Here is a 26,230-nt window from a genome sequence, read left to right as displayed (position 1 = left end):
TGAACCAGAGGATCAAGGGTTTTGTTGTTTTTGTCAGTTTTGCCCCTTGAGAAAGCCCCAACACCCACGGCACATAGCAGACGCGCAGTGAGTGTATGCACGCCCTTGGCGTGTTTAATATCATCACCGCCAGGAAGTTCCCTGGTGTCCTTTTCCTGTTAGTCTCACAGCAGAGACAGCCATGGTTCTGATACATGTCATCGTAATTTAGTTTTGTCAGTTCTACAGTTCCAATTGTCTCCTTTAGCTCATCCTAGTATTGTAAGATTTATTAATGTTGTTTAGTTCATTCCTTTTGTTTCTAGACAGCATTCCATTGTGCAAATGTGCCACAATTTGTGTTTTCATTTTTCTCTGTATGAACATTTAGTGTATTTCCAGGTTTTATGTATTTTGATAACGCTGGCATGTTTCTATTTCTTCTGGGGAGATACCTAGTGGAAGAAAATGCTGATAATAGGTTAAGTTTCTATTTAACTTTCTAAGAAGCTGACAAACCTTGTAGGATTAGTTACGATTTCTGTTTGAGACTGTATGTGACTGTGAAGTAAGTGGTTTCTGAGTTTGATTTGGTATTCTTCTATGGAATTAGGAGACGGGCTCAGTGGAGTCAGGAATATCACGTAGGGTCCATGGAATTGTGGTTTTGTGAAGTGGGTGAGATCATAGGAAACAAGGTGTCTGTACCAACTCTTACCATGATTTTGTGTGTTCATTATAATGTGACTGTGAAAGTGGATCACTACATAAGCGTTATTAATGAATGACTGCGAAACTGTGTGTGTCTAGTTAGGTGTGTTTCATTTTGGTTCTGCTTGCAGAATTATGACTGTTTCTAATCAAGTAAAATAGCAATATAAGATTATCCAAAGGAAATGAAAACAGGATATTAAAGAGATACCTGACTCCTATCTTCACTGCAGCAATATTCACAACAGCCAAGACATGGAAACAGCCTGAGTGTCCACTGACAGATGAATGGATAAAGAAAATGTGTGTGTTTACACACACGCACTCATTCACACACACACTCATTCACACACACACACACACTCTGGAGTATTATTCGGCCTTAAAGAAGGAAATCCTGCCATTTGTGACAACATGGAAGGACACTGAGGGCATTATGCTAAGTGAAATAAGTCAGACAGAGAAAGGCAAATACTATGTTCTCACTGTATGTGGAATCGAAAAAACCCGAACTCATTGAAATAGAGAGTAGAATAATAGTGGTTGCCTGAGGGTGGGAGAAAGGGAGAGATGTTGGTCAAAGGTTATAAGATGAATAAGTTCTGGGGATCTAATGTACAGCATGGTGACTATTATTAATAATACTCTGTATTATATACTTGGAAGTTGTTAAGTGATTAGATCTTAAATGTTATCACCACACACAAAAAAGCATAATTATATGAGGTAACTAACCTTATCGTGGTGATCTTTTCCCAATATATGCATGTATCAAATCATCACATTGTACACCTTAAACTTAAGTATGTTACTTTAAAAAAAAAGAATTGGAAAGTAGCAGGTAAAATTAATTTCTAGATGACTGGATTGCATACTTGGAACACCATCAGAACTAATTCTAATATGTTGAAATGACTAGGGTTCAAGAAGTAGTACACAAGAAAATACTTTTTTTACCTCTATGTACTACTTTTAACAGATTTGAGTGAGTTTTTTTTCCCTGTTCCTGGATGAAATTATGGGTGATTTAATAACTTTTTCAGTCGCTCTGAGCTAAGGAAAGGTATCTGAAATACTTTGAATCACAAGGTCAGTCTCATAGCAATTAAATTAGTCATTTTCTAATAAAAATGTTTACTGTAAAAAATCAATATTTAAACTTCATTTAAAGGAAAAATTTCTTCCATCTGACTGAAACCTGCAGTGTGGAAAAGTACATAATCAGTTTCTTCTCTATTTCCCTAACCTGTATTACTGAATAGTTAATATTTAGCATAATGAATATTAATATTTAATAGTAACTGTTTACTATGTAAGTAGGCAGACTTAATCAAGTTGTTATGGAAACTCTAAGGTAAATGCAGTTTCACATGGTTTCTTATGCCTCCCTTCTCTCTTCCTTGTTCATTATTCTAAAAAAGAATCGAAAAGAGCAAAGGTCCTCTCTTGCAAATCTTAAAGCCATGGCTCTGATTAGATGATGTTTCTTTTCTCCTTTCTGCAATAGTCTTTTTCCCCTAGCATATATGAGCATTTTCCCATTTTGAAACTTCCTGGAGATAGGATTCCCTTTCATGAAACTGGTCCACATTTCCTTTTATTCTCTCCAGATAAACCTGTACCTTATCCAAGATCTTCTTCTAATTTTAACTAATGTTCACTTACTAATTGCATGTTTCTCTCAGCATCTCCCTTCTCATGCCCACAAATGGAAATACATTCTTTTGAATTAAATAAGCATATATTCCTTGAATGAACCTTTCTTGTCTAGACAGTGATTTGATGTCTAAGTAGTGAGTGCTTAGGAGAGCCCATACAAGAAGACTTTATTATGTCCACAGACCTTGGTTTTCTAGTGAGTAAAGATAGACGTAAAATCAATAGATTATAATATTAGTATATGGCAAGAAGGGAGGTCCCCGTGTTACACTGTGTCCTTTCTTCCATTTCCAGCTCACCCTTATGGATCGTGTTTCTCCATCTCTCCCTTGTAGTCATATCCCAGGAGTGCTTTGTCCCATTTACACATCTCCATTCTGTAACAGGCACCAAAGGCATGGAAGTAATCTATGGTTGAAAGAGCAGATAGAAAAGCCTACTTTCTATACACGGTAAAGCACTGGAGAAGAGAGAGGTCAAGAGAAGCAGGTCCTTGGTGACAGGAGCCTAGGAATAGAGCAGGCCTTGAACTTCAGTAAAATTAGAAAAGGTGCCCTAAGCCTTCCTCTGGTCATTAATTCAATACTACCCACTCTTTTTTCTTCTCCATGCCTCCCTTACACTTTTTAAAAAGTGAGGAAATCATTCCATTTTTTTCTCTCCTCTAGGTAAGAGGCAAGAACAAAGTACAGTAGAAATTTTTACATTATTTATTTTTAAAATTTATTTTTTATTTATTTATTTTTGGCTGCATTGGGTCTTTGTTGCTGTGCACGGGCTTTCTCTAGTTGCAGTGAGCGGGGACTACTCTTAGTTGCGGTGTGCGGGCTTCTCATTGCAGTGGCTTCTCTTGTTGCAGAGCACGGGCTCTAGGTGCGCAGGCTTCAGTAGTTGTGGCCCACGGGCTCAGTAGTTGTGGCTCGTGGGCTCTAGAGCACAGGCTCAGTAGTTGTGGCGCACGGGCTTAGTTGCTCCGCGGCACGTGGGATCTTCCTGGACTGGCGATCAAACCCGTGTCCCCTGCATTGGCAGGTGGATTCTTAACCACTGCACCACCAGGGAAGTCCCAGCAATTTTTTTAAAAGAGAGACATAACAAGTGAATGCCTGTCCCTACTCCCCCTACAAACACAGAGAAATGCCATCTAAACTATGACAAAATGTCTTTAAAATGGTCAAGTTCAAAAGAAAAGAAACAGAAAAAGGAAAATTCTGCATCCAGAAACAAAGAGATGAATCACAACAGTAAATGTAAAGGTAACTTTGAGCTGACGCCTCATAGAGATCTTTGATCCCATATATAATGCTTAAGAGTACTAACTGGGGTCTGGGGTTCTAATTTCTACACAGGAACTGGGGGCAGAGAGCTGGAACTAAGACCCTGCTTAGTCCTATAAAATATTTCTAGAAAAATACTACTTACTGGCCCAAAGAGATGAGGGAGCTTGCAATCTCTGAGACTCTTTTAGGGGATTGGGGGCAAAAAAATAAAAATACTGTATTACTTATATGAAGTATCTAGAGTAGTCAGACATATAGAAACAGATGGCAGGATGGTGGTTGCCAGGGGCTGGGGAAGAGGAAATGGAGAGTTATTGTTTAATGGATACAGTTTGAGTTTTGCAAGATGAAAAGTTCTAGAGACTGGTTGCATAACAATGTGAATATACTTAACAGTATTGATCTGTACACTTTAAAATGGTTAAGATGGTAAATTGTATGTTATGTGTGTTTTACCACACTTTTAAAGAATGAATAAAGGCTGAAAGAAACTAGAAAAAGACAACCCAAAAAACGAAACCCAAAATAAGTAGAAGAAATAAAAATAGGCAGAAATTAATGAAGTAGAAAGCAGACAATAGAGAAAATGAATAAAACCAAAAGTTGTTTATTTGGAAAGAGTTTTAAAATTTATAAATCCATATTAAGAATAGTTAATAAAAGAAGAAACACAAATTACCCATGTCAGAAATGAAAATGGAGGTATCACTACAGATCCCACAGATAGCAAAAAAATAAGGGAATGTTATGAACAAGTTGATGCCAATAAATTAGACAACACAGATAAAATGCTATTATTGCTTGAAAAGCACAACTTCCCAAAACTAACTCAAGAAGAAATAGAAAAACAGAATCTCTTCATATCTATTAAAGAAATTTAATTTTTAATTTAAAAAATTCCTACATGGAGAACCTGGTTGAATTCTACTGAAATGCTTACAACTCAGCAGGAAGTAAATGTAACAGCACTGCTTTAGAAATTCTTTTAACTCAGGGCACATGAGATTAAGTTGAAATAAACAACAACCTCTTCCTCCACTGAAATGAGCTGAAAAACAAAAACTATAAATCAACAAGAAGGGACTTCCCTGGTGGTCCAGTGGTTGAGAATCTGCCTTCCAATGCAGAGGACACAGGTTCGATCCCTGGTCAGGGAACTAAGATTCCACATGCCGTGGGGAAACTAAACCTGCACGTGGCAACTAAGCAAACTAAGCATGTGTGCCACAACTACTGAGCCCGCACACCATAACTACAGAGCCTGCGTGCCGCAACTACAGAGCCCACATGCTCTGGATCCCACATGCCACAACTAGAGAGCCCACGTGCCGCAACTACTAAGGCTGTGTGCTCTGGAGCCTGCACACCACAACGAAGAGCCCGCCCACCACAACAAAAGATCCTGTGTGCTGCAACTAAGACCCAACACAGCCAAAATAAATAATTAAATAAAAAGGAAGGAAATTTTTAAAAATAAATCAACAAGGAAAAAGCCATCACAGGAGAGTCAGCAGGTAAAGAAATAAAGTTGGTGGTGGGTAGGGGAATTGGGTGAAGATGGTCAAAAGGCACAAACAAGTAAGTACTGGAGATATACAACAATATGACTATAGTTAACAATGCTGAATAGCATATATGAAAGTTGCTAATCCTAAAAGTTCTCGTCAGAAGGAAAAAAATTATTTTGTAACTATGTGAGGTGACAGGTATTAACTAAACTTATTGTGGTGATCATTTCACAATATATACATGTGTCAGGTGATCATGCTGTGCACCTTAAGCTTATATGATGTTATATGTCAATTACATCAGTAAAACTGGGCGGGGGGGAGAAAGTTGGTACCTACAAGAACTGCATATAATATGACAACATAAAAGAATATGAAATAAATGTTTAAAATGGAAAAGTCAACAAAAGCACAATACATAAAAAGAATCTGCAGATATTAAAAGAATAAAGAGAATTTCCAGAAATAAAAATCAAAGTAAAAAAAACAAAAACCTGAGAACTTAAAGAATTAACACTACTGAAAAATAAATTATTAGACTTAAACATATATCTGAGGGAATCACCTAGAAGGCAGCACAGAGATGAAATGTGAAATATAGAAGGGAAACTATAAGAGATATAGAAGAAAATGAAAAGGTTCAATACATATCTAATGTCATAAAAGGAGAGAAATAGAGAAAGGAGGGGAGGCATCAGAAAAGAAAATGGTTTAGAACTTTTCATAATTAAAGTCGTGATTTCACGATCAGGAATCAAAATAAGTTGTAAGTGGGATAATGAAAGTAGACCTAATACCTAGACACATCCTGATACTGCAAAATAACAAATCTTCTGAAGGAAAGAAAAAGAAAGAAAACATGTTACCTAAAAGGAATGATGATTAGGCACATGAGATGTCAGAAGACAATGGAATAATACCTTCAAAATGATAAAGGAAAAATAGCAGTCAAGAATGGGGCAAAATAAAGACATTTTAAGGCAAAGAATGGGGATTCTTTCATAGACTCACCGGAGAATTTCTAGAACATACACATTAGCAAGAAGTAAATTGATCCCAGAAAGACAGAATGAGATAAAATTGGTTGGGAAGTCTAAGTAAGTGTATACTAAGTAGTAATGATTAATTAATGGCGTTTCAAAACAAAAGATTAAAAAGCACTAACTAACAATAGAAAGAATAGACTTAAAGCATTCTAAAATCTTCGAGGTGTCCTCTCCCAGTGAAATCATGGACGATGCTAACTTTTTTCAGCAACAGTGTGTGACTAAGCATGGAGTACTGCCAATCAGGGAAGCTCACCTGAGCCTTGGTGTCCAGAGTTTCTACTGGGGCTCAGTCATATAGACATGGTTGACTGCCTGCATGGCTGACCTTAGTTTCCAGCCCCCTCCAGAGTTTGCACTAATACTGCATGACTCAAAGCTCCAACCTAAATCACATTATTAGACTCTTCGGTTTTTACCCTCAGGTAAACAAAGATGCTATCAAGCAGGACATTCCAAGGGTTTAGTGATCACCTCCCAGGAGCCAAAGGCAAAGGCAAGACCTCTCTTTGTGTAAGGTTAATTCTTTACTACATAAGAATAAACACAGAAAATATTACAATAAATAAACTAATAGTATATGTTAGGAAAACGCAGAAACAAATTCAAGAATAAATTACAAATGAAAGTTTACCAGAAGTGAAGACAAACAAGCAATAAAGAAAAACAATAAAACCACAGATTATATCTTAAGACAAATAGAATTTTTAAAACTACAAATTTTCAAAGTAAAGAATATATAAGCAGCCAGGGGCTCAATAGTCTACCATAAGAGTTTTCAGTTCTGGGATAAGGAAATTGATTCACTTGGTGTTTATGCCTGCCACAAGAGTGGTGGGTCTTAGTATCAGGGCTTGCTTGCCCACAGCCTCTATGAGATTTTTTTTCCAAAAAAAAAAATTCAAAATAAAGGCATAAAAAGAGAAAGAGTTCACATATCTTCTGTCAGAGTGGTGGAAAATGGAGTCCATGGAGGAGCTCAATCTTCTTGACCACAACTGGGGAGAGAATCAGGGTCTAGGCCCATGTGTTGACATGTACAGAGAAACTCAGGCAGAGTTTGTGGTCTGCATGGATGACAGCCTGGATACATGCAGAGTAACTGGGTAATAACAGTATACTGAGGATATCTGGAACCATGATTCTCATAGTCAGAGAAGATAGGTACAAACATGTAAAGGAAGAGGTCTGAAATAAACCTTGTTAAATTGGATTGGAATTAGAGGTGTCAGTGTCCACTACACAATTTTAAAAGGTGTTTAAATCTTAACAAGGCAGAATTCTATATTCAGAGAAAATATATTCAAGAATGAACGAAAAATAAAGACACTTTTAGATAAGAGAAAACTAACAATTTGTTACCAATAGACCTGCATTACAAGAAATGCTAAAAGGAAGCTCTTCAGGCTAAAACAAAGTGCTACCAGTGGGGAAATGGGATCTTCAGGAACACAGGAAGAGAGCATAAATGGTAACTCTATGGATAAATGTAATAACTCTTTTATTTTAACTTCTTTAAACTACATATAAGTATTCAAGGTAAAAATTATAGTGTGTTGTGTTTATATAGATATAGTTTATATAGCTAGTAGAGTGGCTATACTGTTTTCAGATAAACTACACCAGTGATAAAGAGGGACATTTCATGATAGAAGAGTCAATACATTAGGAAGAATTATTGTCATATATGTGTACACACCTAAAAACACAACATCAAACAACACTGCACTTGCATGACCCTAAGAATGAGTGCCTCCTTAAATTTTGCACCCTAGGTGCTTTACTCAATTCAGCATTACTGTAGTCCTGGCCCTGATTTTAATATCTGTCTCTCAGCAATTGAAAAAAATACAAGACAAAAAAAAATCGTGAAGACATAAATGATATGAACTATCAACCAACTTGGACAAATTAATATTTGTACAATAATTCACCCAACATCCATCGAATACATATTCCTTTCAAGTGCACACAGCATATTCACCAATGTAGACTATATATTGGGCCATACAAAAAGTGTCAATGAATTTCAAAGGATCAAAATCATACACAATGTATTCTCTGATGAAATGGGACTAGATTGGAAATCAATAACAATGAAGTAGCTAGAAAACACACAAATGTTTGGAAATTAAGCAACACACTTCTATATAATCCATGAGTTAAAGAGGAAATCAAAATGGAAATAAAATATTTTGGACTGACTGATAAAAATACAATATATAAAAATTTGTGGAATGGAGTTAAAGTAGGGAATTTCTGGCTTTAAATGTTATATTAGAAGAGAAGGGTCTAAAATCAGTAACCAGAGGTTCCACTTTAAGAAGCTAGAAAAAGAAAGGCAAAGTAAACCCTCAGTACCTAGAAGGAAAAAGAGAAGAAATAAACTAAATAGAAAATAGACATACAATTAGCCAAACCAAAAGTGATTTCTTTGGAAAGAGCAACAAAATTGATTAAACCTTACCTAGAATTGTTAAAAATAAAAAACTGCAAAGACAAGTCACCAATATCAGGAATGAAAAAGAACTTATCACTAAGGAACATATAAATAGTAGAAGTCTAACAAGGGAATTATTATGAACCACTTCATTGCAACAAATTTGACAACTCAGATGAAATGGACAAAATTACTGAAAAATATAACAGTATAAGACAGACACAAGATGAAATAGAATATCTGAATAGCCCAATACCTATGAAAGAAAATGAATTTGTTATCATAAACAAAGAAAACTCCAGGCCTAGCTAATTTTACTAGAGGATGCTACCAGACATTCAAGAAATAATACCAATCTTATACAAACTTTTCTAGCAGAGAGGAAGAAATAGTTCACATCTTGTTTTATGAGGCCAGTACTACACTAATACCAAAACTTGAGAGAAAATGACATACTAAAGCTTTGTGCAAAATTTCTTAAGAAAGTGTTAGCAAATTGGGTAGGAAAAACACATTCCTCCTGTGTTTCTCCTTTAGTCTTACACTGCTATCCCACTTTACTTCTGGTCAGCAAAAGTATGGGTTTTTTTTAACATCAGCTGGGTGTCCTAAAATTTAACTCAATTCTGATGCCATCTACCTAGAGATAGCATCAGATCCCACAGGTTAAGGGCACAGTCCCAAAAGACTGTCTTCCCCACTCCCCCACCCCATTTCAGATGCCAATCAAAAGCCCCAGGTTGTCACCTGTACTTTTGACCAACTGGCTATAAATCGGGGTTCTTCATTGGGTATGAGCATTTCCTAGAACTCACAGAACTCAGAAACACTTATGTTTGCCAGTTTGTTATATAACAGAATATATCATAAAGGATACAGACGAACAGCCAGATGAGGGGGTACATAGAAGGAGGTCTGGAAGGGTCCCAAGCCAAGGAGCTTTTGTCCCCATGTTGGGCCACACCACCCTCCCAGTATGTGACTGTGTTCACCGACCTGGAAACTCTCAGAATCCCATACTTTGGGGATTTTTATGGAGGCTTTATCATGTAGGCATAATCAATCATTAGCTTAATCTCCAGCTCCTGTCCCCTACCCATGATGGGTGGGGCTGAAAATTCCAAGCTTCTAATCATGGCTTGATATTTCTGGTGACCAGCTACCATCCAGGGGCCCACCAAGAGTTACCTTCTCAGAACAAAAGACACTCTCCTATTACCTAGGAAATTCCAAGGGATTTAGGAACTCTGTCAGGAACCAGAGTCAAAGACCAAATATTAGAACAAAAGATGCTCCTAGTACTCTTATGACTTAGGCAAATACAAGGGTTTTAGGAGTTCTATACTAGGAACTGGGGGCAGAGATCAACATATATTTTTCTATTATTTCACACAAATTTAATATGGAAATATATATAAGGAAATACAACATGACCCACGAATATAAGATTGAGTTAATGATCAAAAATCAATTTAATTGATCATATTAGTTGAATAAAGGAGTAAAGACATATTGCTTCAGTAGATTCAGAAAAAGTATCTTACAAAATATAATATCCCTTCATGATAAAAACTCTCAGCAAGCTAGGACTAGAGAACTTGCCAAATTTGATAGAGCATCTACACAAAACCTCCACCTATGTGTAATGATGAAATATTAAACATTATCCTCCTATGACCAAAAAAGGGCAACAATGTCTACTTTCACTACTTCTATTCAACACTGTATTGGAAGTCCTAGCAATTACATTAAGGCAATAAAAATGAATGAAGATATAAACACTGGCAAAGAAGAAGAAAACCCTATTTGTAGATGGCAATTGTTTGTTTACAAAATCCTAAAGAATCTGTAAAGCAAGAACTAGCACTTATAAGTAAATTAGAAAAGTTGCTGGATACAAAGTTATTATATAATAAACTAATTTTATATAGTAACATCAAACAATTGAAAAGTGAAAAATTTTTTAAAAAGGCCTAACAGTTGTAATTAAAGTTCCCTGCCTGATCAGCCCTCACTCAGCTGAGCTCTCTGTCTTCTTGACAACCCTCCCAGCTTCTTCCCTTGCTCAAATATGGTGGTCACACTGCCTATAAGAAATAAATATGAAATAATGTATAAAAATATTTATAAGAATTAAAACCAACTCTATAAAACATTTTGAGAATTAAATTTCTAATGACCTGTAAGCAAAAATAATATTGGTGAAGACTTCAGAGAAGGGTAGAGGGATTGAGAGAACAGTCACCTTAGGGTGATGAAAGAATCACAAAGAATAGAGAGATGAGAGAGGTAAGAAAGGTCTTATTTAAACCTATACTGGTTCTCTCTGTATTAAAAGGCAATGTAGTATAACAGTTAATTCAATGAGAACTATGTTGGCTATGATTACTATATTTTTGTTTGTTATTTGCTAAGAGGAAAAATGGAGATTTCTGAAACATTCACAGGTTCTTTCTAGAATGCTAAACAAATGCTGATAAATGCAAAGTTCATGGATTGTCATTTTCAATGACAATGTAGGTCAAATAAAAAAATTGTTATAAGAAATGAACTTGTTCACTTCATTTAAAATATTTTTTGACTCAGTCCATCACCATGTAAATTGTAGAGATTACTTTGCAAATCAGTACAAATCAGGATTTTTTTTGTCTGTTCTAAAGGTGGGTCCGAAAATAATGTACAGCATCTTTACCAATTCTGAGTTCAAACACAATATAACACCTGGTTTCTTTGGCAATACGTATGTCTTAAATGTCCCACAAATCACATCTAGCTCCCTGGGTATCAAAGAAGGTAGAAATTATATGAAGGGGCTGAGAAAAGTATGACCATCATGAAGAATAAATGTCATGAAGGATGGTGAGGTGTCATCTGCAACACAACAAAGCTTAACCCATTCCTTTGAAAACAGGGTGAAAAAAATCATCTAGTTTCTTAAAAGATAGCCTTGATATTCCAGAGAGAATATTTAAATTATTTGAGGCAGATAGCTTACCCAGTGAGACTAAGTTGCTGTTTTCCATCATCACATCCCAGTACAATTCCCTCAGAGCAGAACCCCAGATATTCCATTCCTCCTGAGTGAACTCTAGGGCCGCTTTCCTGAATGTTACCCATTCCTAAAAGCACAAACCCAAGCATTACTGGTGAAATTCAAGAAATGTTTTCAAAATAGAAAGAGAGTAGATAAAGGTTTGAAATCCAAGAAGGAGGCTATATAGCAAGCAAATAGGCTGTGGCTGGAAGTCTATGGTAAGAGAAGTTAAGGAAATCAGTGTTTCAGAAACAGATTATACACATATTTTTAAGTAATCTAGTTGATTTAGTTCATGCCTATTATGTGATTCCTCAGTTATAAAAACATGTCTAGAAACATGGCTAGAAATGAATAAAAGAATCACAATTTACTAATTAACTGACATAGTGAATATGAGCATACTTCATGCCATATGCCTACCTCATAAGTTATTAATAAATGTGAATTTTTATATCCTCTTTTTCCATTATAGACTAAGAAAATATAATTCAAGGAATTTCTTTTCCAACATAGTATTAAATCTCTATATAGATATATAGAGAGATAATAGTTTGCGTAAAATTAAAGAATTTCTTCAAGCCTCAGGTTCATCATTATGTTATATACCTTTTTTTTTTCTAGTTGTCATTTTTTTAATGGTTTCATATTTCACACTGAATTGTTCTCTAACTTGTTTCGGTTTGAGTGTTAAGACCATTATTTTAAAATATGTAATAAGCACTAAACTTTCTTATGCCAAAGCATTTAGTAAATTTTTTAACAGCTACAGTTAATCTAGTAGATATATCCCTCTTAATTATTCTTTTATACTACCAAGTTTAGGGTGGGGAAAAAAATCTCTAACATCTTTTCTACTGATGGGAGTCTATAGTTATCTACTTTTAAATCCAGCTGAGCCACCATCCCTCACTGAATACTTTAGTTGATCCTGAGTTAGTGGATATAAAATACAGAATGGTCCATAATCACATAGAAAGTCATCTTAAACCAGCACAGACTTTTCAAGTACACAATAAATCTTCCTCCTGATAATCATCTTTCCATGACTGATTCCCAAGGTAGATCCCTGATCTCTCTGTATGCAAGTCCCAATTTTACTCCTACCCAATCCTAAAAGCCTCACAAAACATGTAATCTCAACACATACCAACACTGGGGACAATCAACTGCCAATCGTGTATTTTCCTAGAAAATGCAAAGAATTTCTAAGTTTTTCCATGAGTAATTAAATGGGACCAACTTCTCTTAATCATCCCTCCACCATTCTTTGGATGGTGAAATACCTCCTCCTCAAGCGATTTAATTTTACTCCATAACTCTTCTTGAAAGAAGGCTGAACTTATAGGAGATGCTACACATTAATGGAAGAACAGGGAGACCCATCAGGAGGACCCTGGGCTGGCTGGCATCATACTTCACTGGTATGGGAGGAACTGGGGACAGCTTCTTAGAGATCTCTGTTACACAGGACATTTCTAAATAAAGAAATGTTCACATGATCTAATATATAACTATGTTCAAGAACTAGAGAGAAACAGCAGCTTACCAAAGCCATGGTTTAAAATGGTTGAGAACTTGTCAGTACTCTTCAGGGTTTCCCTCCTGGAGAAGCACAGAGACTACAGAGGTGAGAACTGGGAAAAGAAAGTTGGTCTGACACCAGATGTACTTCTCAGCTCTCCAAATGATACACATTAATATGTGCTTTTTTCTTTTGTCTTCCTGCCTGTAAACAGTACCTTATCAACATACATAGAAAATAACAGGTAAAATGGGTTCTGGACAAATCTAAACAGTCCACACACAAAGAATCCAGTAAACAGGCACAGATACCAAGCAGAGGTCCTCCTGTCTGAAAGTAGGATCCAGACACTTCAGCAGGAGGGTTCTGGCTCGTCCTCCACTCTGCTAATACTGGCCTGGGCCTGAGATTGGGCATATCTTCAGCAGATAACTCCTCCCGCTATTCTACCTTGCAGGGCTGCAAAGGGAAGACACCATCCACACCTAAACCTCATCTTTGGCCTCAGGGATTGGTACATACTGTAAATTCCAATAAGGCCCACAACAATATTTCAGGTCCTGCATGTTCTTCCAGAATTTTGCCATTCACCTACTTCATCAAGAAGTGGAGTTTACAGGCTTCCTTGGTGGCGAAGTGGTTAAGAATCCGCCTGCCAATGCAGGGGACACGGGTTGGAGCCCTGGTCCGGGAAGATTCCCACATGCCATGGAGCAACTGCCCGTGCACCACAGCTACTGAGCCCACGAGCTCTAGAGCCCACGAGCCACAACTACTGAACCCCAGGCACCCTAGAGCCCGTGCTCCACAAGAGAAGCCACAGCAATGAAAAGCCCACGCACCACAACAAAGAGTAGCCCCCACTCACCACAACTAGAGAAAGACCGCACGCAGCAACGAAGACACAACACACCCAAAAATAAATTAATTTTTTTTAAAGTGGAGTTTATTTCCCTTCCTTTGAAACAGAACAGGCCTTTGTGATTCTCATGATGAATAGAGTGCAGTGGAAATGACACTATTTCCATGGCTAGATTAGGAAAGGCAATAGAGCTTCCTAGTAACTCACTCTCAAGACGCTCACCCTGAAACCCAATCATTTTGCTGTGAGGAATCCAAGCAGCTACAGAAGAAGTCCACAGCTAGATATTCCAACCACAGTCCAGCTGAGGTTCCAGCTGACTGCCAGCATGAGCTACCAAATACGTAAGTGGGCAAGCCTTCCGATGATTGCATCCCCCAATATTAAAACCACCCCAGCTGAAGCCAGGTAGAGCAGAGACTAGCTGTCTCCACAAAGTTCTGCCCAATGAACAAATTAATGATTAAAACAAATGCTATCATTGTTCTAAGCCACTAATTTTGGGATGGTTTTTTATGTAGAAACTGGGAATGCCTGATCACCCTACACACAAAAACAGAAAACAGTGCCATTGCAAAACAGCATTGGCCCACATGGAGTCCTACCCCCAAGCCAACACAAGTCCCAGAATCCTCCAGCTTAGCACTTCCCATTTCTTTTTTTTTTTTTAATTTTATATCTTCATTTTTTTTTAATTTTATTTATTTATTTATTTATTTATGGCTTTGTTGGGTCTCCGTTTCTGTGCGAGGGCTTTTTCTAGTTGCAGCAAGTGGGGGCCACTCTTCATCGCGGTGCGCGGGCTTCTCACTATCGCGGCCTCTCTTGTTGCGGAGCACAGGCTCCAGACGCGCAGGCTCAGCAATTGTGGCTCACGGGCCCAGTTGCTCCGCGGCATGTGGGATCTTCCCAGACCAGGGCTCGAACCCGTGTCCCCTGCATTGGCAGGCAGATTCTCAACCACTGTGCCACCAGGGAAGCCCCCCCATTTCTTAATCACAGTCAGCTACCCTGATTCCTTCAGTAGCATCATTTACCACCTCTTTTATCAGTATTCATGCTGGAGAAAAGTAAAGCCTCTTACAGCTTGAAAACAACAAATATTTACTAAGAGCTCTATGTGATAGATGCTTTATAAACCTTACCATTTAATCTTCATCAATGCTCTATAATTTAATTTAATCTTTCCATTCAACAGATCAGAACACAAAAGGTAAAGAAGTCAGGCAATTTGCAAATTTCAGTAAGTGGAGTCTGTATACCCTCTAGCTGTTGGATATAGTATTCTATGTATGTCAGTTAGGTCATTTGCTAACATCTGTCGTTAATGATTTTTAGTATCCTTGTTCTAACAGTATGCTGAAATCTTCAACAATGACTGGATTTGTTGATTCATCCTTTTACTTTTGTTAATCTTTGATTTGTATATCCTGAAGCTGTTAGTAGGTATATTCAAATTCATGATCACTATATCTTCTTTTTGGGTTTAAACTTTTATCATTATGAAACGTCCCTGTTATCTCTCGTTAAGTCCTTTTTTTTTTTTTTCTGATCTTAATAGAGAGACACCAACTTTCCTTTAGTATTTGCATTATACCTCTTTCATATTTCATTTTCTGTGTCATTATACTTAATATGTGTCAGCTGCTAAAAGCATATGGTTGATTTTGTTCTTTTCAACAATTTTCTTTTTATTGGAGTGTTTAATCCATTTTCATTAAATTTAATTACTAATAATGTTGGGTACACCAACATTTGCTTTTATGTGTCCCCTCTGTTTCTTTGTTTTTCTATTCCACCATTCTTACCTTCTGTTGTATTAGTCAAATACTTTTATTATTCTAGTTTTCCCCATTAATTTATACTGTCATACATTATTCTTAGTGGTTATCATAAAGACTGCAGTATTATGCTTAACTTATTACAACTAGAACTCTCATGCAGTGGCTGTTAGAGCATAACACACTGGATATATGTACATTGGTGTCTACAAAACTAAACATAGATGTATTACATAACCCAGCAATCCTTTCCCTGTGCATCTCCACAGCAAAATAGAATGCTTAAGTCCACAAAACACATGTACAATAATGTTCATAGCAGTAGTATCTCTTCAAGAAAAATTAGAAACAACTTAAATTTCCAACAACAGAATAACAGAAAAATAATCTGTGCAACATCCTATAATGGAATATATAGCAAAAGAAAAGGTGCCTGCTACATGCAGCAACATGGATGAATCTCACAAAGATGTTGGGAAAAAAAAGATCTATCTTTGGGCTTCCCTGGTGCAGTGGTTAAGAATCCGCCTGCCAATGCAGGGGACACGGGTTCGAGCCCTGGCCCGGGAAGATCGCACATGCCATGGAGCAGCTAAGCCTGTGCACCACAATTACTGAGCCTGCACTCTAGAGCCCACAAGCCACAGCTACTGAGCCTGCGTGCTGCAACTGCTGAATCCCGTGTGCCTAGAGCCCGTGCTCTGCAACAAGAGAAGCCACTGCAATGAGAAGCCCGCGCATTCCAACGAAGAGTAGCCCCCGTTCACCGCAACTAGAGAAAGCCCGTGTGCAGCAACGAAGACCCAACACAGCCAAAAATATAAATTAATTAATTAATTATTTTTTAAAAAGATCTATCATTATGTGAAGTTCAAAACAAGTAGATTTTGAATGGGGAGGTACATAGATATTTGTATTCAGTGAGACCCAGATAAAAGGGTAAACTATTCAGTTCCTATATTATTCCCCTGAATAAATACATCTGAGCAAGTTACTGTCATCTGCATTCCACCCAGCAGGAGCCAATGTGACACTGCAGAACATGTCTACACTTGAAATGACACAGATGTTCCCAGAGGGTCTTAGGTGGGGAGGTAAAGTTGGCCAAGACATGGGAGCTGCAGAGCAAGTAGAAGGAAATGCGCAGGTAAGATTCAGCTTTAGCAATAACTGATTGGTTTAAAATAAATTATAGAACATCCATTCATGACTACTAAGGTAGTCATTAAATGCATGGTTATAAAAAAACTTTGTAGTTAAGAATATGTTCAATTATATCTCAATAAAACTTGGAAAAAGTATGAAAATATTCAAAACATATTCAATTGTTTTTTAAAAATAAATACATAAATATGTCATTTTGCTTGTAAAATGTATATATATAAACAGAGAAAGAAAAGTATCTGGAAAGTTATGAAACCTTATGTTAGCATTGCTTCTCTGTGCTGTCTGTGATTTTTTTTATTTAAAACTACTTCTTAATTTAAGAGTGGCCATGTATTAATATTAATATATTTTTGAAGAATAGCTTTCTTTTTAAAGACTTTTAAAGTGCATATTTATATTAATACATGGCCACTCTTAAATTAAGAAGTAGTCTTAAACAGTCTTCCCTGAACTTTGAGAAAATGCTTAGGATAAATAGATGCCAACTCTGAATGGCTTTTGTTTCTTTCTGCTCCCAACACCTAATTTAACACTTTGATTTTTACATATGGCAAAGGAAGTTGGAGTTTTGCCTAGAAAAGAACGGTTAAAGGTCCCTGAGAGAAGTGTCATAAGTTTTGATGATGTTCTAAATGCTGCCTTCATGTCTTCCTGATGTATGGGTTTAATTCACTTCTAATTCATTCCTTTTAGCCCTGATGACCACCAAACACCTGTTTAATCTTGTTCTCTTAGTCTCATTTTTACATCTAATCTCATGAAAATTTTCTTGAATAAAACCTATTTACCTCCCCAGAGCTTTTATGTCTTCCAATATAATCTGGTCATAACCTAAGAATGCTGTCATCAGAATGTCTCTTCCATATGCATTCCCAATATGTGTCATCTGACTTAAGAGCCTTTATCACAGTCTACCTTATATTTATTCCCACATATATTTGATCTTTGCTTAATAATGAACAACTTACCTCTTTTTAGTGCTGGTGTCCCCTCAAGTACTAGAATAAGTTCTGGCATATTGTGAGCAGGAAACATATAAAAGTAGATGAAGATATATCTTAAGGATATTCATCATAGAGTAGTTTTGATAACCATAAAAATCTCAGGGTAGAAAAGAGGTTAAATAAATTATTGATGGGAGTTCCCTGGTGGTCTAGTCGTTAGGATTTGGCACTTTCACTGCTGGGGCCTGGGTTCAATCCCTGGTCAGGGAATTGAGATCCCACAAGCCACATGGGGCAGCCAAAAAAAAAAAAAATTATTGGTAGCTACTATTAATATGTACGTTAGATTTTAAAGGTGATTACCCTAATTCATAGTAAATATTGAGGAAAGACATTTGTAATGAATTAATAAGTAAGACAGGCAGGTTAAAAACTTATCGAGAGATTATGTGCAGTTGTAAATAAGAACAAGCTCTGTGGTTAAACTTTCAGAATGTCAATCTTAGCTCTAAAAGTTATTGTGTGTGTTCGTAAGTATCTTATCTGTACTGCCTAGATTTCCTTATCAATAAAGTGAGAAAAACAGTAGTACCTAGTACCTCAAAGAGTTGTCAGGATTAAGTGAAAAAAAAAAAAAAAACCAACAAAATATTATCTATTTTTTATTGATGATGAAGAGACTATTTCATATCCTGTAATCCATTACCATTAAAGGAAATTCTCTTTGCTTACCATTTTTTATGAAAGTGAAATTCGAGCTTCTTAGGCCTGCTCTTCCTTATAATGCTAATATATTACAGAGCACAGCTTACAAATGTAATTTGTTTTCACCAGCAACATAACCCACAAAGAATGGGAGAAAGAAGAGGACAGCAGCTACAGATAGACACCATTCTGCCTCATAAAGCTAGCTAAGAGAATCTGACCCGCTTAAGTAACAAATTGAAAATATTAACAAAAATCAATCTTGTTCGCTGTCTAACCCAGACTTTTATGCTGGGTTATTTGTAACTATGCATATTTATAACTACTAACATCTAATTCTGTTATCTGAAATTATAAACTCATCCTTGTCAGCATAATTTATATAATGGAGTCTCCTAAGATATTTGGTCTTGAGATATTAGTGCTATTTTCTGAAAGTTATCTAACTACGTAAAAAAAAAAATATTAAATACTTAATTGAGTAGCTTTACTTGATAATTTGTTCCCCTGGAATTATGCATAAATTGTTATCTGTAAAATTGCAACAGGTCTGTCAAATCAGTTGGACGTCATCATCACTTCCTTATCCCTACTGATAAAGTTAATTTGTGTATCAGGATCCACAAAATGGGGGCCACCCCAGTGGTCCAGCCCACGTCACAAATGTAAACTTAAGTCAGCTTGCATTTACAGGAAACACCTATTAAGGAAACCTAACGTTACACCAATCACAATCTTCCAACTCAGCTTGGCTAGCTTACCTTACCCTAGAAAACTGGACCAGCTAGCCTTATAAGAAAATCCCTGACCTCCTAGCCAATTATGCCATTTCCCTGTTGCCTCTTCTAACAGTCTATAAAATTCTCTCTTGCCCAAAACCCCTTGGGAGAGTGCTCTGCTTGTGAGGTACTGTACTCCCCCAATCCATGGATTGTTTCCCTTGAATTAAAGACATCAATCTCGTTACTAAATTGTTTTAGTTTTGTCATTTGACACTACATACAAGGAAGTACAACAAACCATTGATTGGGTTGAATTCCTTTTTCAAACTAAGAGCTAGAGAGGTCTTTATTCATTTAAATGATTAATTCACATGATTTTTTTCCTGAAAAAGACAAAATCATATAAACATAAGCATAAGGAAAAATTTAGAATGTACACCAAAATGTTAATAGTGATTATTTCTAGATGCTAAAATTATAAGTACTTTTGATTTTATAAGTGCAATCTGGATTACTATTTTTTTTCAACAAGACTGCATTCATTTGATCATCAGGAATTAACACCTATTTCCATATAAAGCATTTTTCTAAAAAGGCAATCTTCTACTTCTTATGAAAACTGTGAGCAAACAGACTGGCAAAATGACAGGTAAAAGCACTAAAACCAGTGTGACTAAATAAACCTACCAAGTCTTGTATCTTCTCTTACTGTATCTCATAAACATAGTGAGACACTTTCCATGTTAAGATTCACCTGTGAATGCTGCTCAATATTCTGTAATAACCTAAATGGGAAAATAATTTGAAAAAGAATAGATACATGTATATGTATAACTGAATCACTTTGCTGTACACCTGAAACTAACACAACATTGTTAATCAACTATGCTCCAATATAAAAGAAAAATTAAAAGAAAAATCTTCAGTCCTAAAAAAAAAAAAAAAAAAGATTCACCTGTGAATGTGCACAATTCAGGTAAGCGACACTTTCAATGTTTGGTTCATAGTAGAGGCTTAATAAATGTGGCTTTATCATTGCCTTTCTCTACTGAACGACCAGTTAATGTACCATATTGGATACAATCCTTGAAAAATTGGTAAGAAATGCCATTATAATAATTAAACTGATTTATAATTTAGCAATTTGAGTAATTTTGTTCATAAACATGAATACTGCATAGCATTACACTTTGTATTTTTCATACTAGAATCTCTTTTTGTATCTATATAATATTAATCACTTGAATGTAATATGATTAACCTTATATTTACATGATACAGGAAATTATTTTGGGACAAACTCCTCTTAAAGTTCACTTCCAGGTGTAAATTACTGGTTCTAGGTCAGTGATTCAAACCCTGTTTGGTTCCTGTACACCTTTGACAGTCTCCAAATTATAGACTTTTTCCCCAAGAAAAATATACATTAATAAAATAAATATACAATAATTTGGTATACCATTCCAGGGCAAACCATTTAAGGTGAAGGATACCTGTTATAGACCATCTAAGCATATAGCTTGTTTTCTTAAAAATGCCCATTACAATAACTTTATATTTTCATTGCTCCTCATTCATGAATGTGGGATGACTTAGGATATCCACATAATAACAACAGGGTTCTTTTTAATTTTAATATTTTTAACTTATTTATTTATTTTGGTTGTGCGGGATCTTAGTTGCAGCACACAGACTTCTTAGTTGCAGCATGTGAACTCTTTAGTTGCGGCATGCAGGATCTAGTTTCCCGACCAGGGATTGAACCTGGGTCCACTGCATTGGGAGCACAGAGTCTTACCACTCGACCACCAGGGAAGTCCCAATAACAGGTTTTTAGGGGTTTTTTTTTCTTTTTTTTTTCCTATAAATTTATTTATGTATTTATTTATTTTATTTTCGGCTGCATTGGGTCTTTGTTGCTGTGCACGGGCTTTTCTCTAGTTGTGGCGAGGGGGGGCTACTCTTCGTTGCGGTGCACAGGCTTCTCACTGCAGTGGCTTCTCCTGTTGCGGAGCACGGGCTCTAGGTGCACGGGCTTCAGTAGTTGTGGCTTGCGTGCTCTAGAATGCAGGCTCAGTAGTTGTGGCGCACGGGCTTAGCTGCTCCGTGGCATGTGGGATCTTCCCAGACCAGGGCTCGAACCCATGTCCCCTGCATTGGCAGGCAGATTCTTAACCACTGTGCCACCAGGGAAGTCCCCCCGTAACACGTTTTAATTTAAGCACTTATTATTGCCAGCCACTGTCCTAGTGCTGTTAATATTAACTCTCCTAATCCTCATAAAAACTCTTTGAAATTGGTACTATTATTTGTGTTTTACAAACAATAAACTCTGGAACAGAAAGACACTGAATATATTGCCCAAATTCACAAATACTTACAAGACCAAGATTTTAATCCAGATACTCTAGATTAGGGGTCAGTTAATTTTTCTGTAAAGGACCAGATAGTAAATATGTTGGGCTTTGTGGGCAAAAGAGAAAATCAAGGATATTATGCAGGTGCTAATATAACAAGAGAGAAAACAAATTTCCATAGAAGTTTTTGACAAAATTCAAAACTTTATTTATGAACACTGAAATTTGAATTTCATATAATTTTCACGTCATGAAATATTGTTCTCCTTTTGATATGTTGTCAATTATAGAAAAATGTTAAAACCAGTCTTAGTTCACAGGCCATAAAAAAATTGGCTACAAGCTGGATTTGGCCTGCAGGGTCATGGTTTGCTGACCTCTGCTCAAGACTCAGAGACCATTATACATTGCTGACTCAGTCTACACAATTGTGTGACTCGAAAAAAACTGATGCTGCCAAATCTTATTCAATAACTGGTTGGTACCACATAAATCTTCTAATTCCTTGGGAAAAAATTTCTGCCCTTCTTGAAAGACATGTCTCTGTACATACCCCTAATAATATTCTTAAAGGTCTCCAAAACAGAAGACCATTTTTACTGAAGACTGTTTCTGAAATCAATCAAACCTTCTCCTACCTTGCCATTTTCCCACTCATGTCTTTGAAGAAAATCTAAAGTATCAAATGTGTAATTCTACCTAAGCATTAACAAATCACAATGTAAAGGAGGACTGTTTCTGTGTCATGGGACTGCTTAGACAAAAACAGCACAAGGGGAAAGTGTTGCCAAGTGGTTATACAAAAATTAACTGTAGGAAGGGCATTTGATAAGGAACTGGGAAAGAAGGAGATCCATCCTCATGGTACTATCATTAACTGGGAATAGAAGGCTTGGCCAGGTAAATGGATTAGTCACTATTTGGCAGGGCATTTAAGATGAAGTTATTCTATATCCTGAGAAAAATTCATTCCATGAAACAAAAACCTCAAATGACTTCTAGGAAAGCGGAACCCTCTTGCACTGTTGGTGGGAATGTAAATTGATACAGCCACTATGGAGAACAGTATGGAGGTTCCTTAAAAAACTAAAAATAGAACTACCATATGACCCAGCAATCCCACTACTGGGCATATACCCGGAGAAAACCATAATTCAAAAAGAGTCATGTACCGAAATGTTCATTGCAGCTCTATTTACAATAGCCAGGACATGGAAGCAACCTAAGTGTCCATCAGTAGATGAATGGATAAAGAAGATGTGGCACATATATACAATGGAATATTACTCAGCCATAAAAAGAAACAAAATTGAGTTATTTGTAGTGAGGCAGATGGACCTAGAGTCTGTCATACATTGTGAAGTAAGTCAGAAAGAGAAAAACAAATACCGTGTGCTAACACATATATATGAAATCTTAAAAAAAAAAAAACAAAAGGTTCTGATGAACCCAGGGGCAGGACAGGAATAGACGCAGACATAGAGAATGGACTTGAGGACATGGGGAGGGGGAAGGGTAATCTGGGACGAAGTGAGAGAGTAGCATTGACATATATACACTACCAAATATAAAATAGGTAGCTAGTGGGAAGCAGCTGCATAGCACAGGGAGATCAGCTCTGTGCTTTGTGACCACCTAGAGGGGTGGGATAGGGAGGGTGGGAGGGAGATGGAAGAGGGAGGGGATATGGGGATATACGTATGCATATAGCTGATTCACTTTGTTATACAGTAGAAACTAACACAACATTGTAAAGCAACTATACTCCAATAAAGATGTTAAAAAAAAAAAAATGACGTCTAGCTTGGCTTTGAGATGTGCAGCTGCAACACTTTTCTCCTTTCACGGCCCTTCTTTTGGGATACAGCAAAACTTGGAAGGAAAAGGGGATCATGACATACTAGGCCTTTCATACCAAGACAGGCTAAATAAGAACACATTCTTCATCACTAGCAAGCCTCCATCATCCATGTTAAATATACCCAATGGAAGTAAGAGAAAGACTGGAATACTGTTGACCCTTCCCTGTATCATAAAAAAAAGTCAGGTTGACTGAAGCCTAGGAGCACAATCTGTTTCTGTGTTCACAGCAGTTTCCTGTCAACAAAGCTATGAAAATGCTGTAGATCTGCAATATGCAGCTTGCCCCCACAGAGCTTCCAAGAGGAATCTTTGGAGGAAGGACTACTACTCTTGGTGCCTTAATATCATCTCTTCCCAGGACCCTGCCTTGAGGGCAATTCCAGCTCTAAAGTCCCCGTAATAAACACAGAGCTTTGATTTTTTTAGTTGGAACCTTCATTCTAGGTCTCTATTCAACTTCCCTTTGAATATTTGAGACCTAGAGTGCTAGCCATTTTTGTGCAGCTAGCATTTCTGCGCAGTGTGGCTATAACAGGTGAAAACACAGAGGCAGTGAAAGAAAGCCCAGTGCAACAAATTCCAAGAAACCATGGAATTGACAATTAGCTCCAAAACAGGTTACACTGAATGTACTGCATGCCTGTGTATTAAGCACTAGGCTAGACAATAGATACAGGGTGCAATGATGAAGGCAACAGGGGCCATGCTTTAGAACTGGGAACCTCTGTGGTTAACAAGGGGCTCGCAGTCTTTGACAGGCACAGGCTGAGTCACACAGGGATCTTGTCCACTGATTCCTCAATGCTAGAACTGCAAAAATGAAACCACCCTCCTAAAAGTAAAAAAAAGTCACACTAGGCCAGTTTTGATCTGTCTCTAGTCGGTCACAATAGTGCTGTCACAGGATCACTTGGTCACAGTGTAACACCTCACAGTCGCCGCCGACCACGGTCATTAATGAGGCCCCGCCCCCTCTCAGTCCTAGGAAGCTGATCTGGGCCAGTCAGAGCCTCCCCACCACGCACACACCCCGACCCCATACTCACACACACGCTCTCGTTTGCTCGCTCTCGCTCTTCCTGATACACACACTCGTATGTGTGTATCTTACACTGATGCAGTCACACAATCACACATGCCCACCCACAATCACCTTCCTCAGCAGCTAATTCACAAAGGCTCGAGGCTCCTGCCTCCACCTGCCGCATCCGTGCCTGAAACTCCGGGACTCCTGCAGTGAGCTCCTCCCTCACCCAGACCCGGGTCACGTCAACTCACCACACGGAAAACGATGACCACAAGGCTAGCGGAAAAAGAACCAGAGGCCGAAGTTCATCAGTCCCCCCAAGGCCTGTGAGAAACGGGAGTCCAACCCGGAAAAGCGCGGGCGCCGACACTAACACACCCGAGCGTCCGCTGCTGGGACCTTGCGGTTCCTAACCCGCCGCCCCGCAGACTCCTGGGAGCGCCAGCCCGCGCGGGAGTGCGCAGGCGCAGACGACTGAGCCTTGGCGGGGGTGAGGTTGGTAGGTCCTAGGGCCTCTGAGGAGGAGGCGGGAATTGGGAGCTCCGGTCCCGGAGGGCAGACTAGGGAAGCGGGACCTGGTGGGCAGTCTGGGGAGGAAACTGGGAGTCCAAACTGGGCCTGGTAATTATGAGGAGGGAACCGGAACCGGGCCGTGGTAACCAGACACTCAGATCTGTGCTAGCGGGGCCTCGGGCGTGGTCCGTGGGCGTGACCCTGAAGGTGACAATCGAGTGTGACCTGGAGCGAGTTTTGCGAGGAGAGATCTTGTCTGTTTTGACCCCGAGGAATCTCCATCGCAGGGAGCAGGGCCTCACACAGAGGATGCTGTGTGTGTGTGTGTGTGTGTGTGTGTGTGTGTGTGTGTGTGTGTGTGTGTGTGTGTGTACCAAATGGAAGCGGCCTCCTGTGTCCAACCTGCTGCGTTTTGGATGCGTGCTGCTCTGTGGGATGTTGCGGCTGACTGTGTGTGAAGCTGGATGAGTCTTGTTGTTGCGTGGGGACTCCTCTGCATATGTCTCTCTTCGGATTAGATGTGAGTCGTGTTTGAGACCGCAGGTGACTATGGAGAAGCGAAATGATTTGTGATGTGATTTTGTGACTTTGCCTGGAATTAGTAATGTGCTGTCTGAGATTGTGAATGACATGGGGGTGCTGTGAGACGGTGCTTTTCTGAAGTAAGTGATCGAATGTAACTCTGCATGTGTTTGTAACCTACTGTTACTATTTGTGATGGTTTTGTGATTGAGAGACTCTGTATGACCACTAGTTAGGTACGTAAGATTTGATTATCTGAATAGTGGTCATTAAGCCTGCCTGCAAAATTGTAACTCAGTAGCAATTTAGCAAATAAAATAGAGGTATGAGTATTGGAAAGGAAGAGGTAAGATTTCATAATTCCCAGATGGTAAGGTTCATTACAGAGAAGTATTATATGAACTAAAACCAATGTGTTAAAATGATTAGTGTTCCATGGGTAGCATGCAGGAAAAAACAGTTTTTACCCATAACTAGCACTTTCAACACTGACATATAAGTAAGTTTTCCTGCTTCTGGATGAAATCTATGGCAGGGTCAATAGCTTCTTCAGGCATTCCATGATATAAAAGTATTAGGTATACT

General features: G+C 37.9%; 1 protein-coding gene and 1 long non-coding RNA gene across 2 annotated transcripts in view; one reads left to right on the top strand and one right to left on the bottom strand.

Moving 5' to 3' along the window:
- On the bottom strand, positions 1-25,091 carry LOC309616648. Its single transcript, XR_014237540.1, has 4 exons — positions 24,862-25,091; positions 13,207-13,294; positions 11,619-11,742; positions 1-10,710 (listed from the first exon to the last, which is right to left on the bottom strand). It is a non-coding gene; the product is annotated as an uncharacterized lncRNA (long non-coding RNA).
- The window catches only part of ZNF382 (zinc finger protein 382), a 58,942-nt gene that overhangs the window by 75 nt on the left and 32,637 nt on the right, over positions 1-26,230 (top strand). The gene's annotated exons all lie outside the window — the stretch shown is intronic.

The sequence above is a fragment of the Balaenoptera borealis genome, assembly GCF_965194805.1.
Source record: "Balaenoptera borealis genome assembly, chromosome: 19".
NCBI lineage: Eukaryota > Metazoa > Chordata > Mammalia > Artiodactyla > Balaenopteridae > Balaenoptera > Balaenoptera borealis.
Note: the sequence above shows the minus strand (reverse complement) of the source record. Positions and strands in the feature narration are given on the sequence as shown.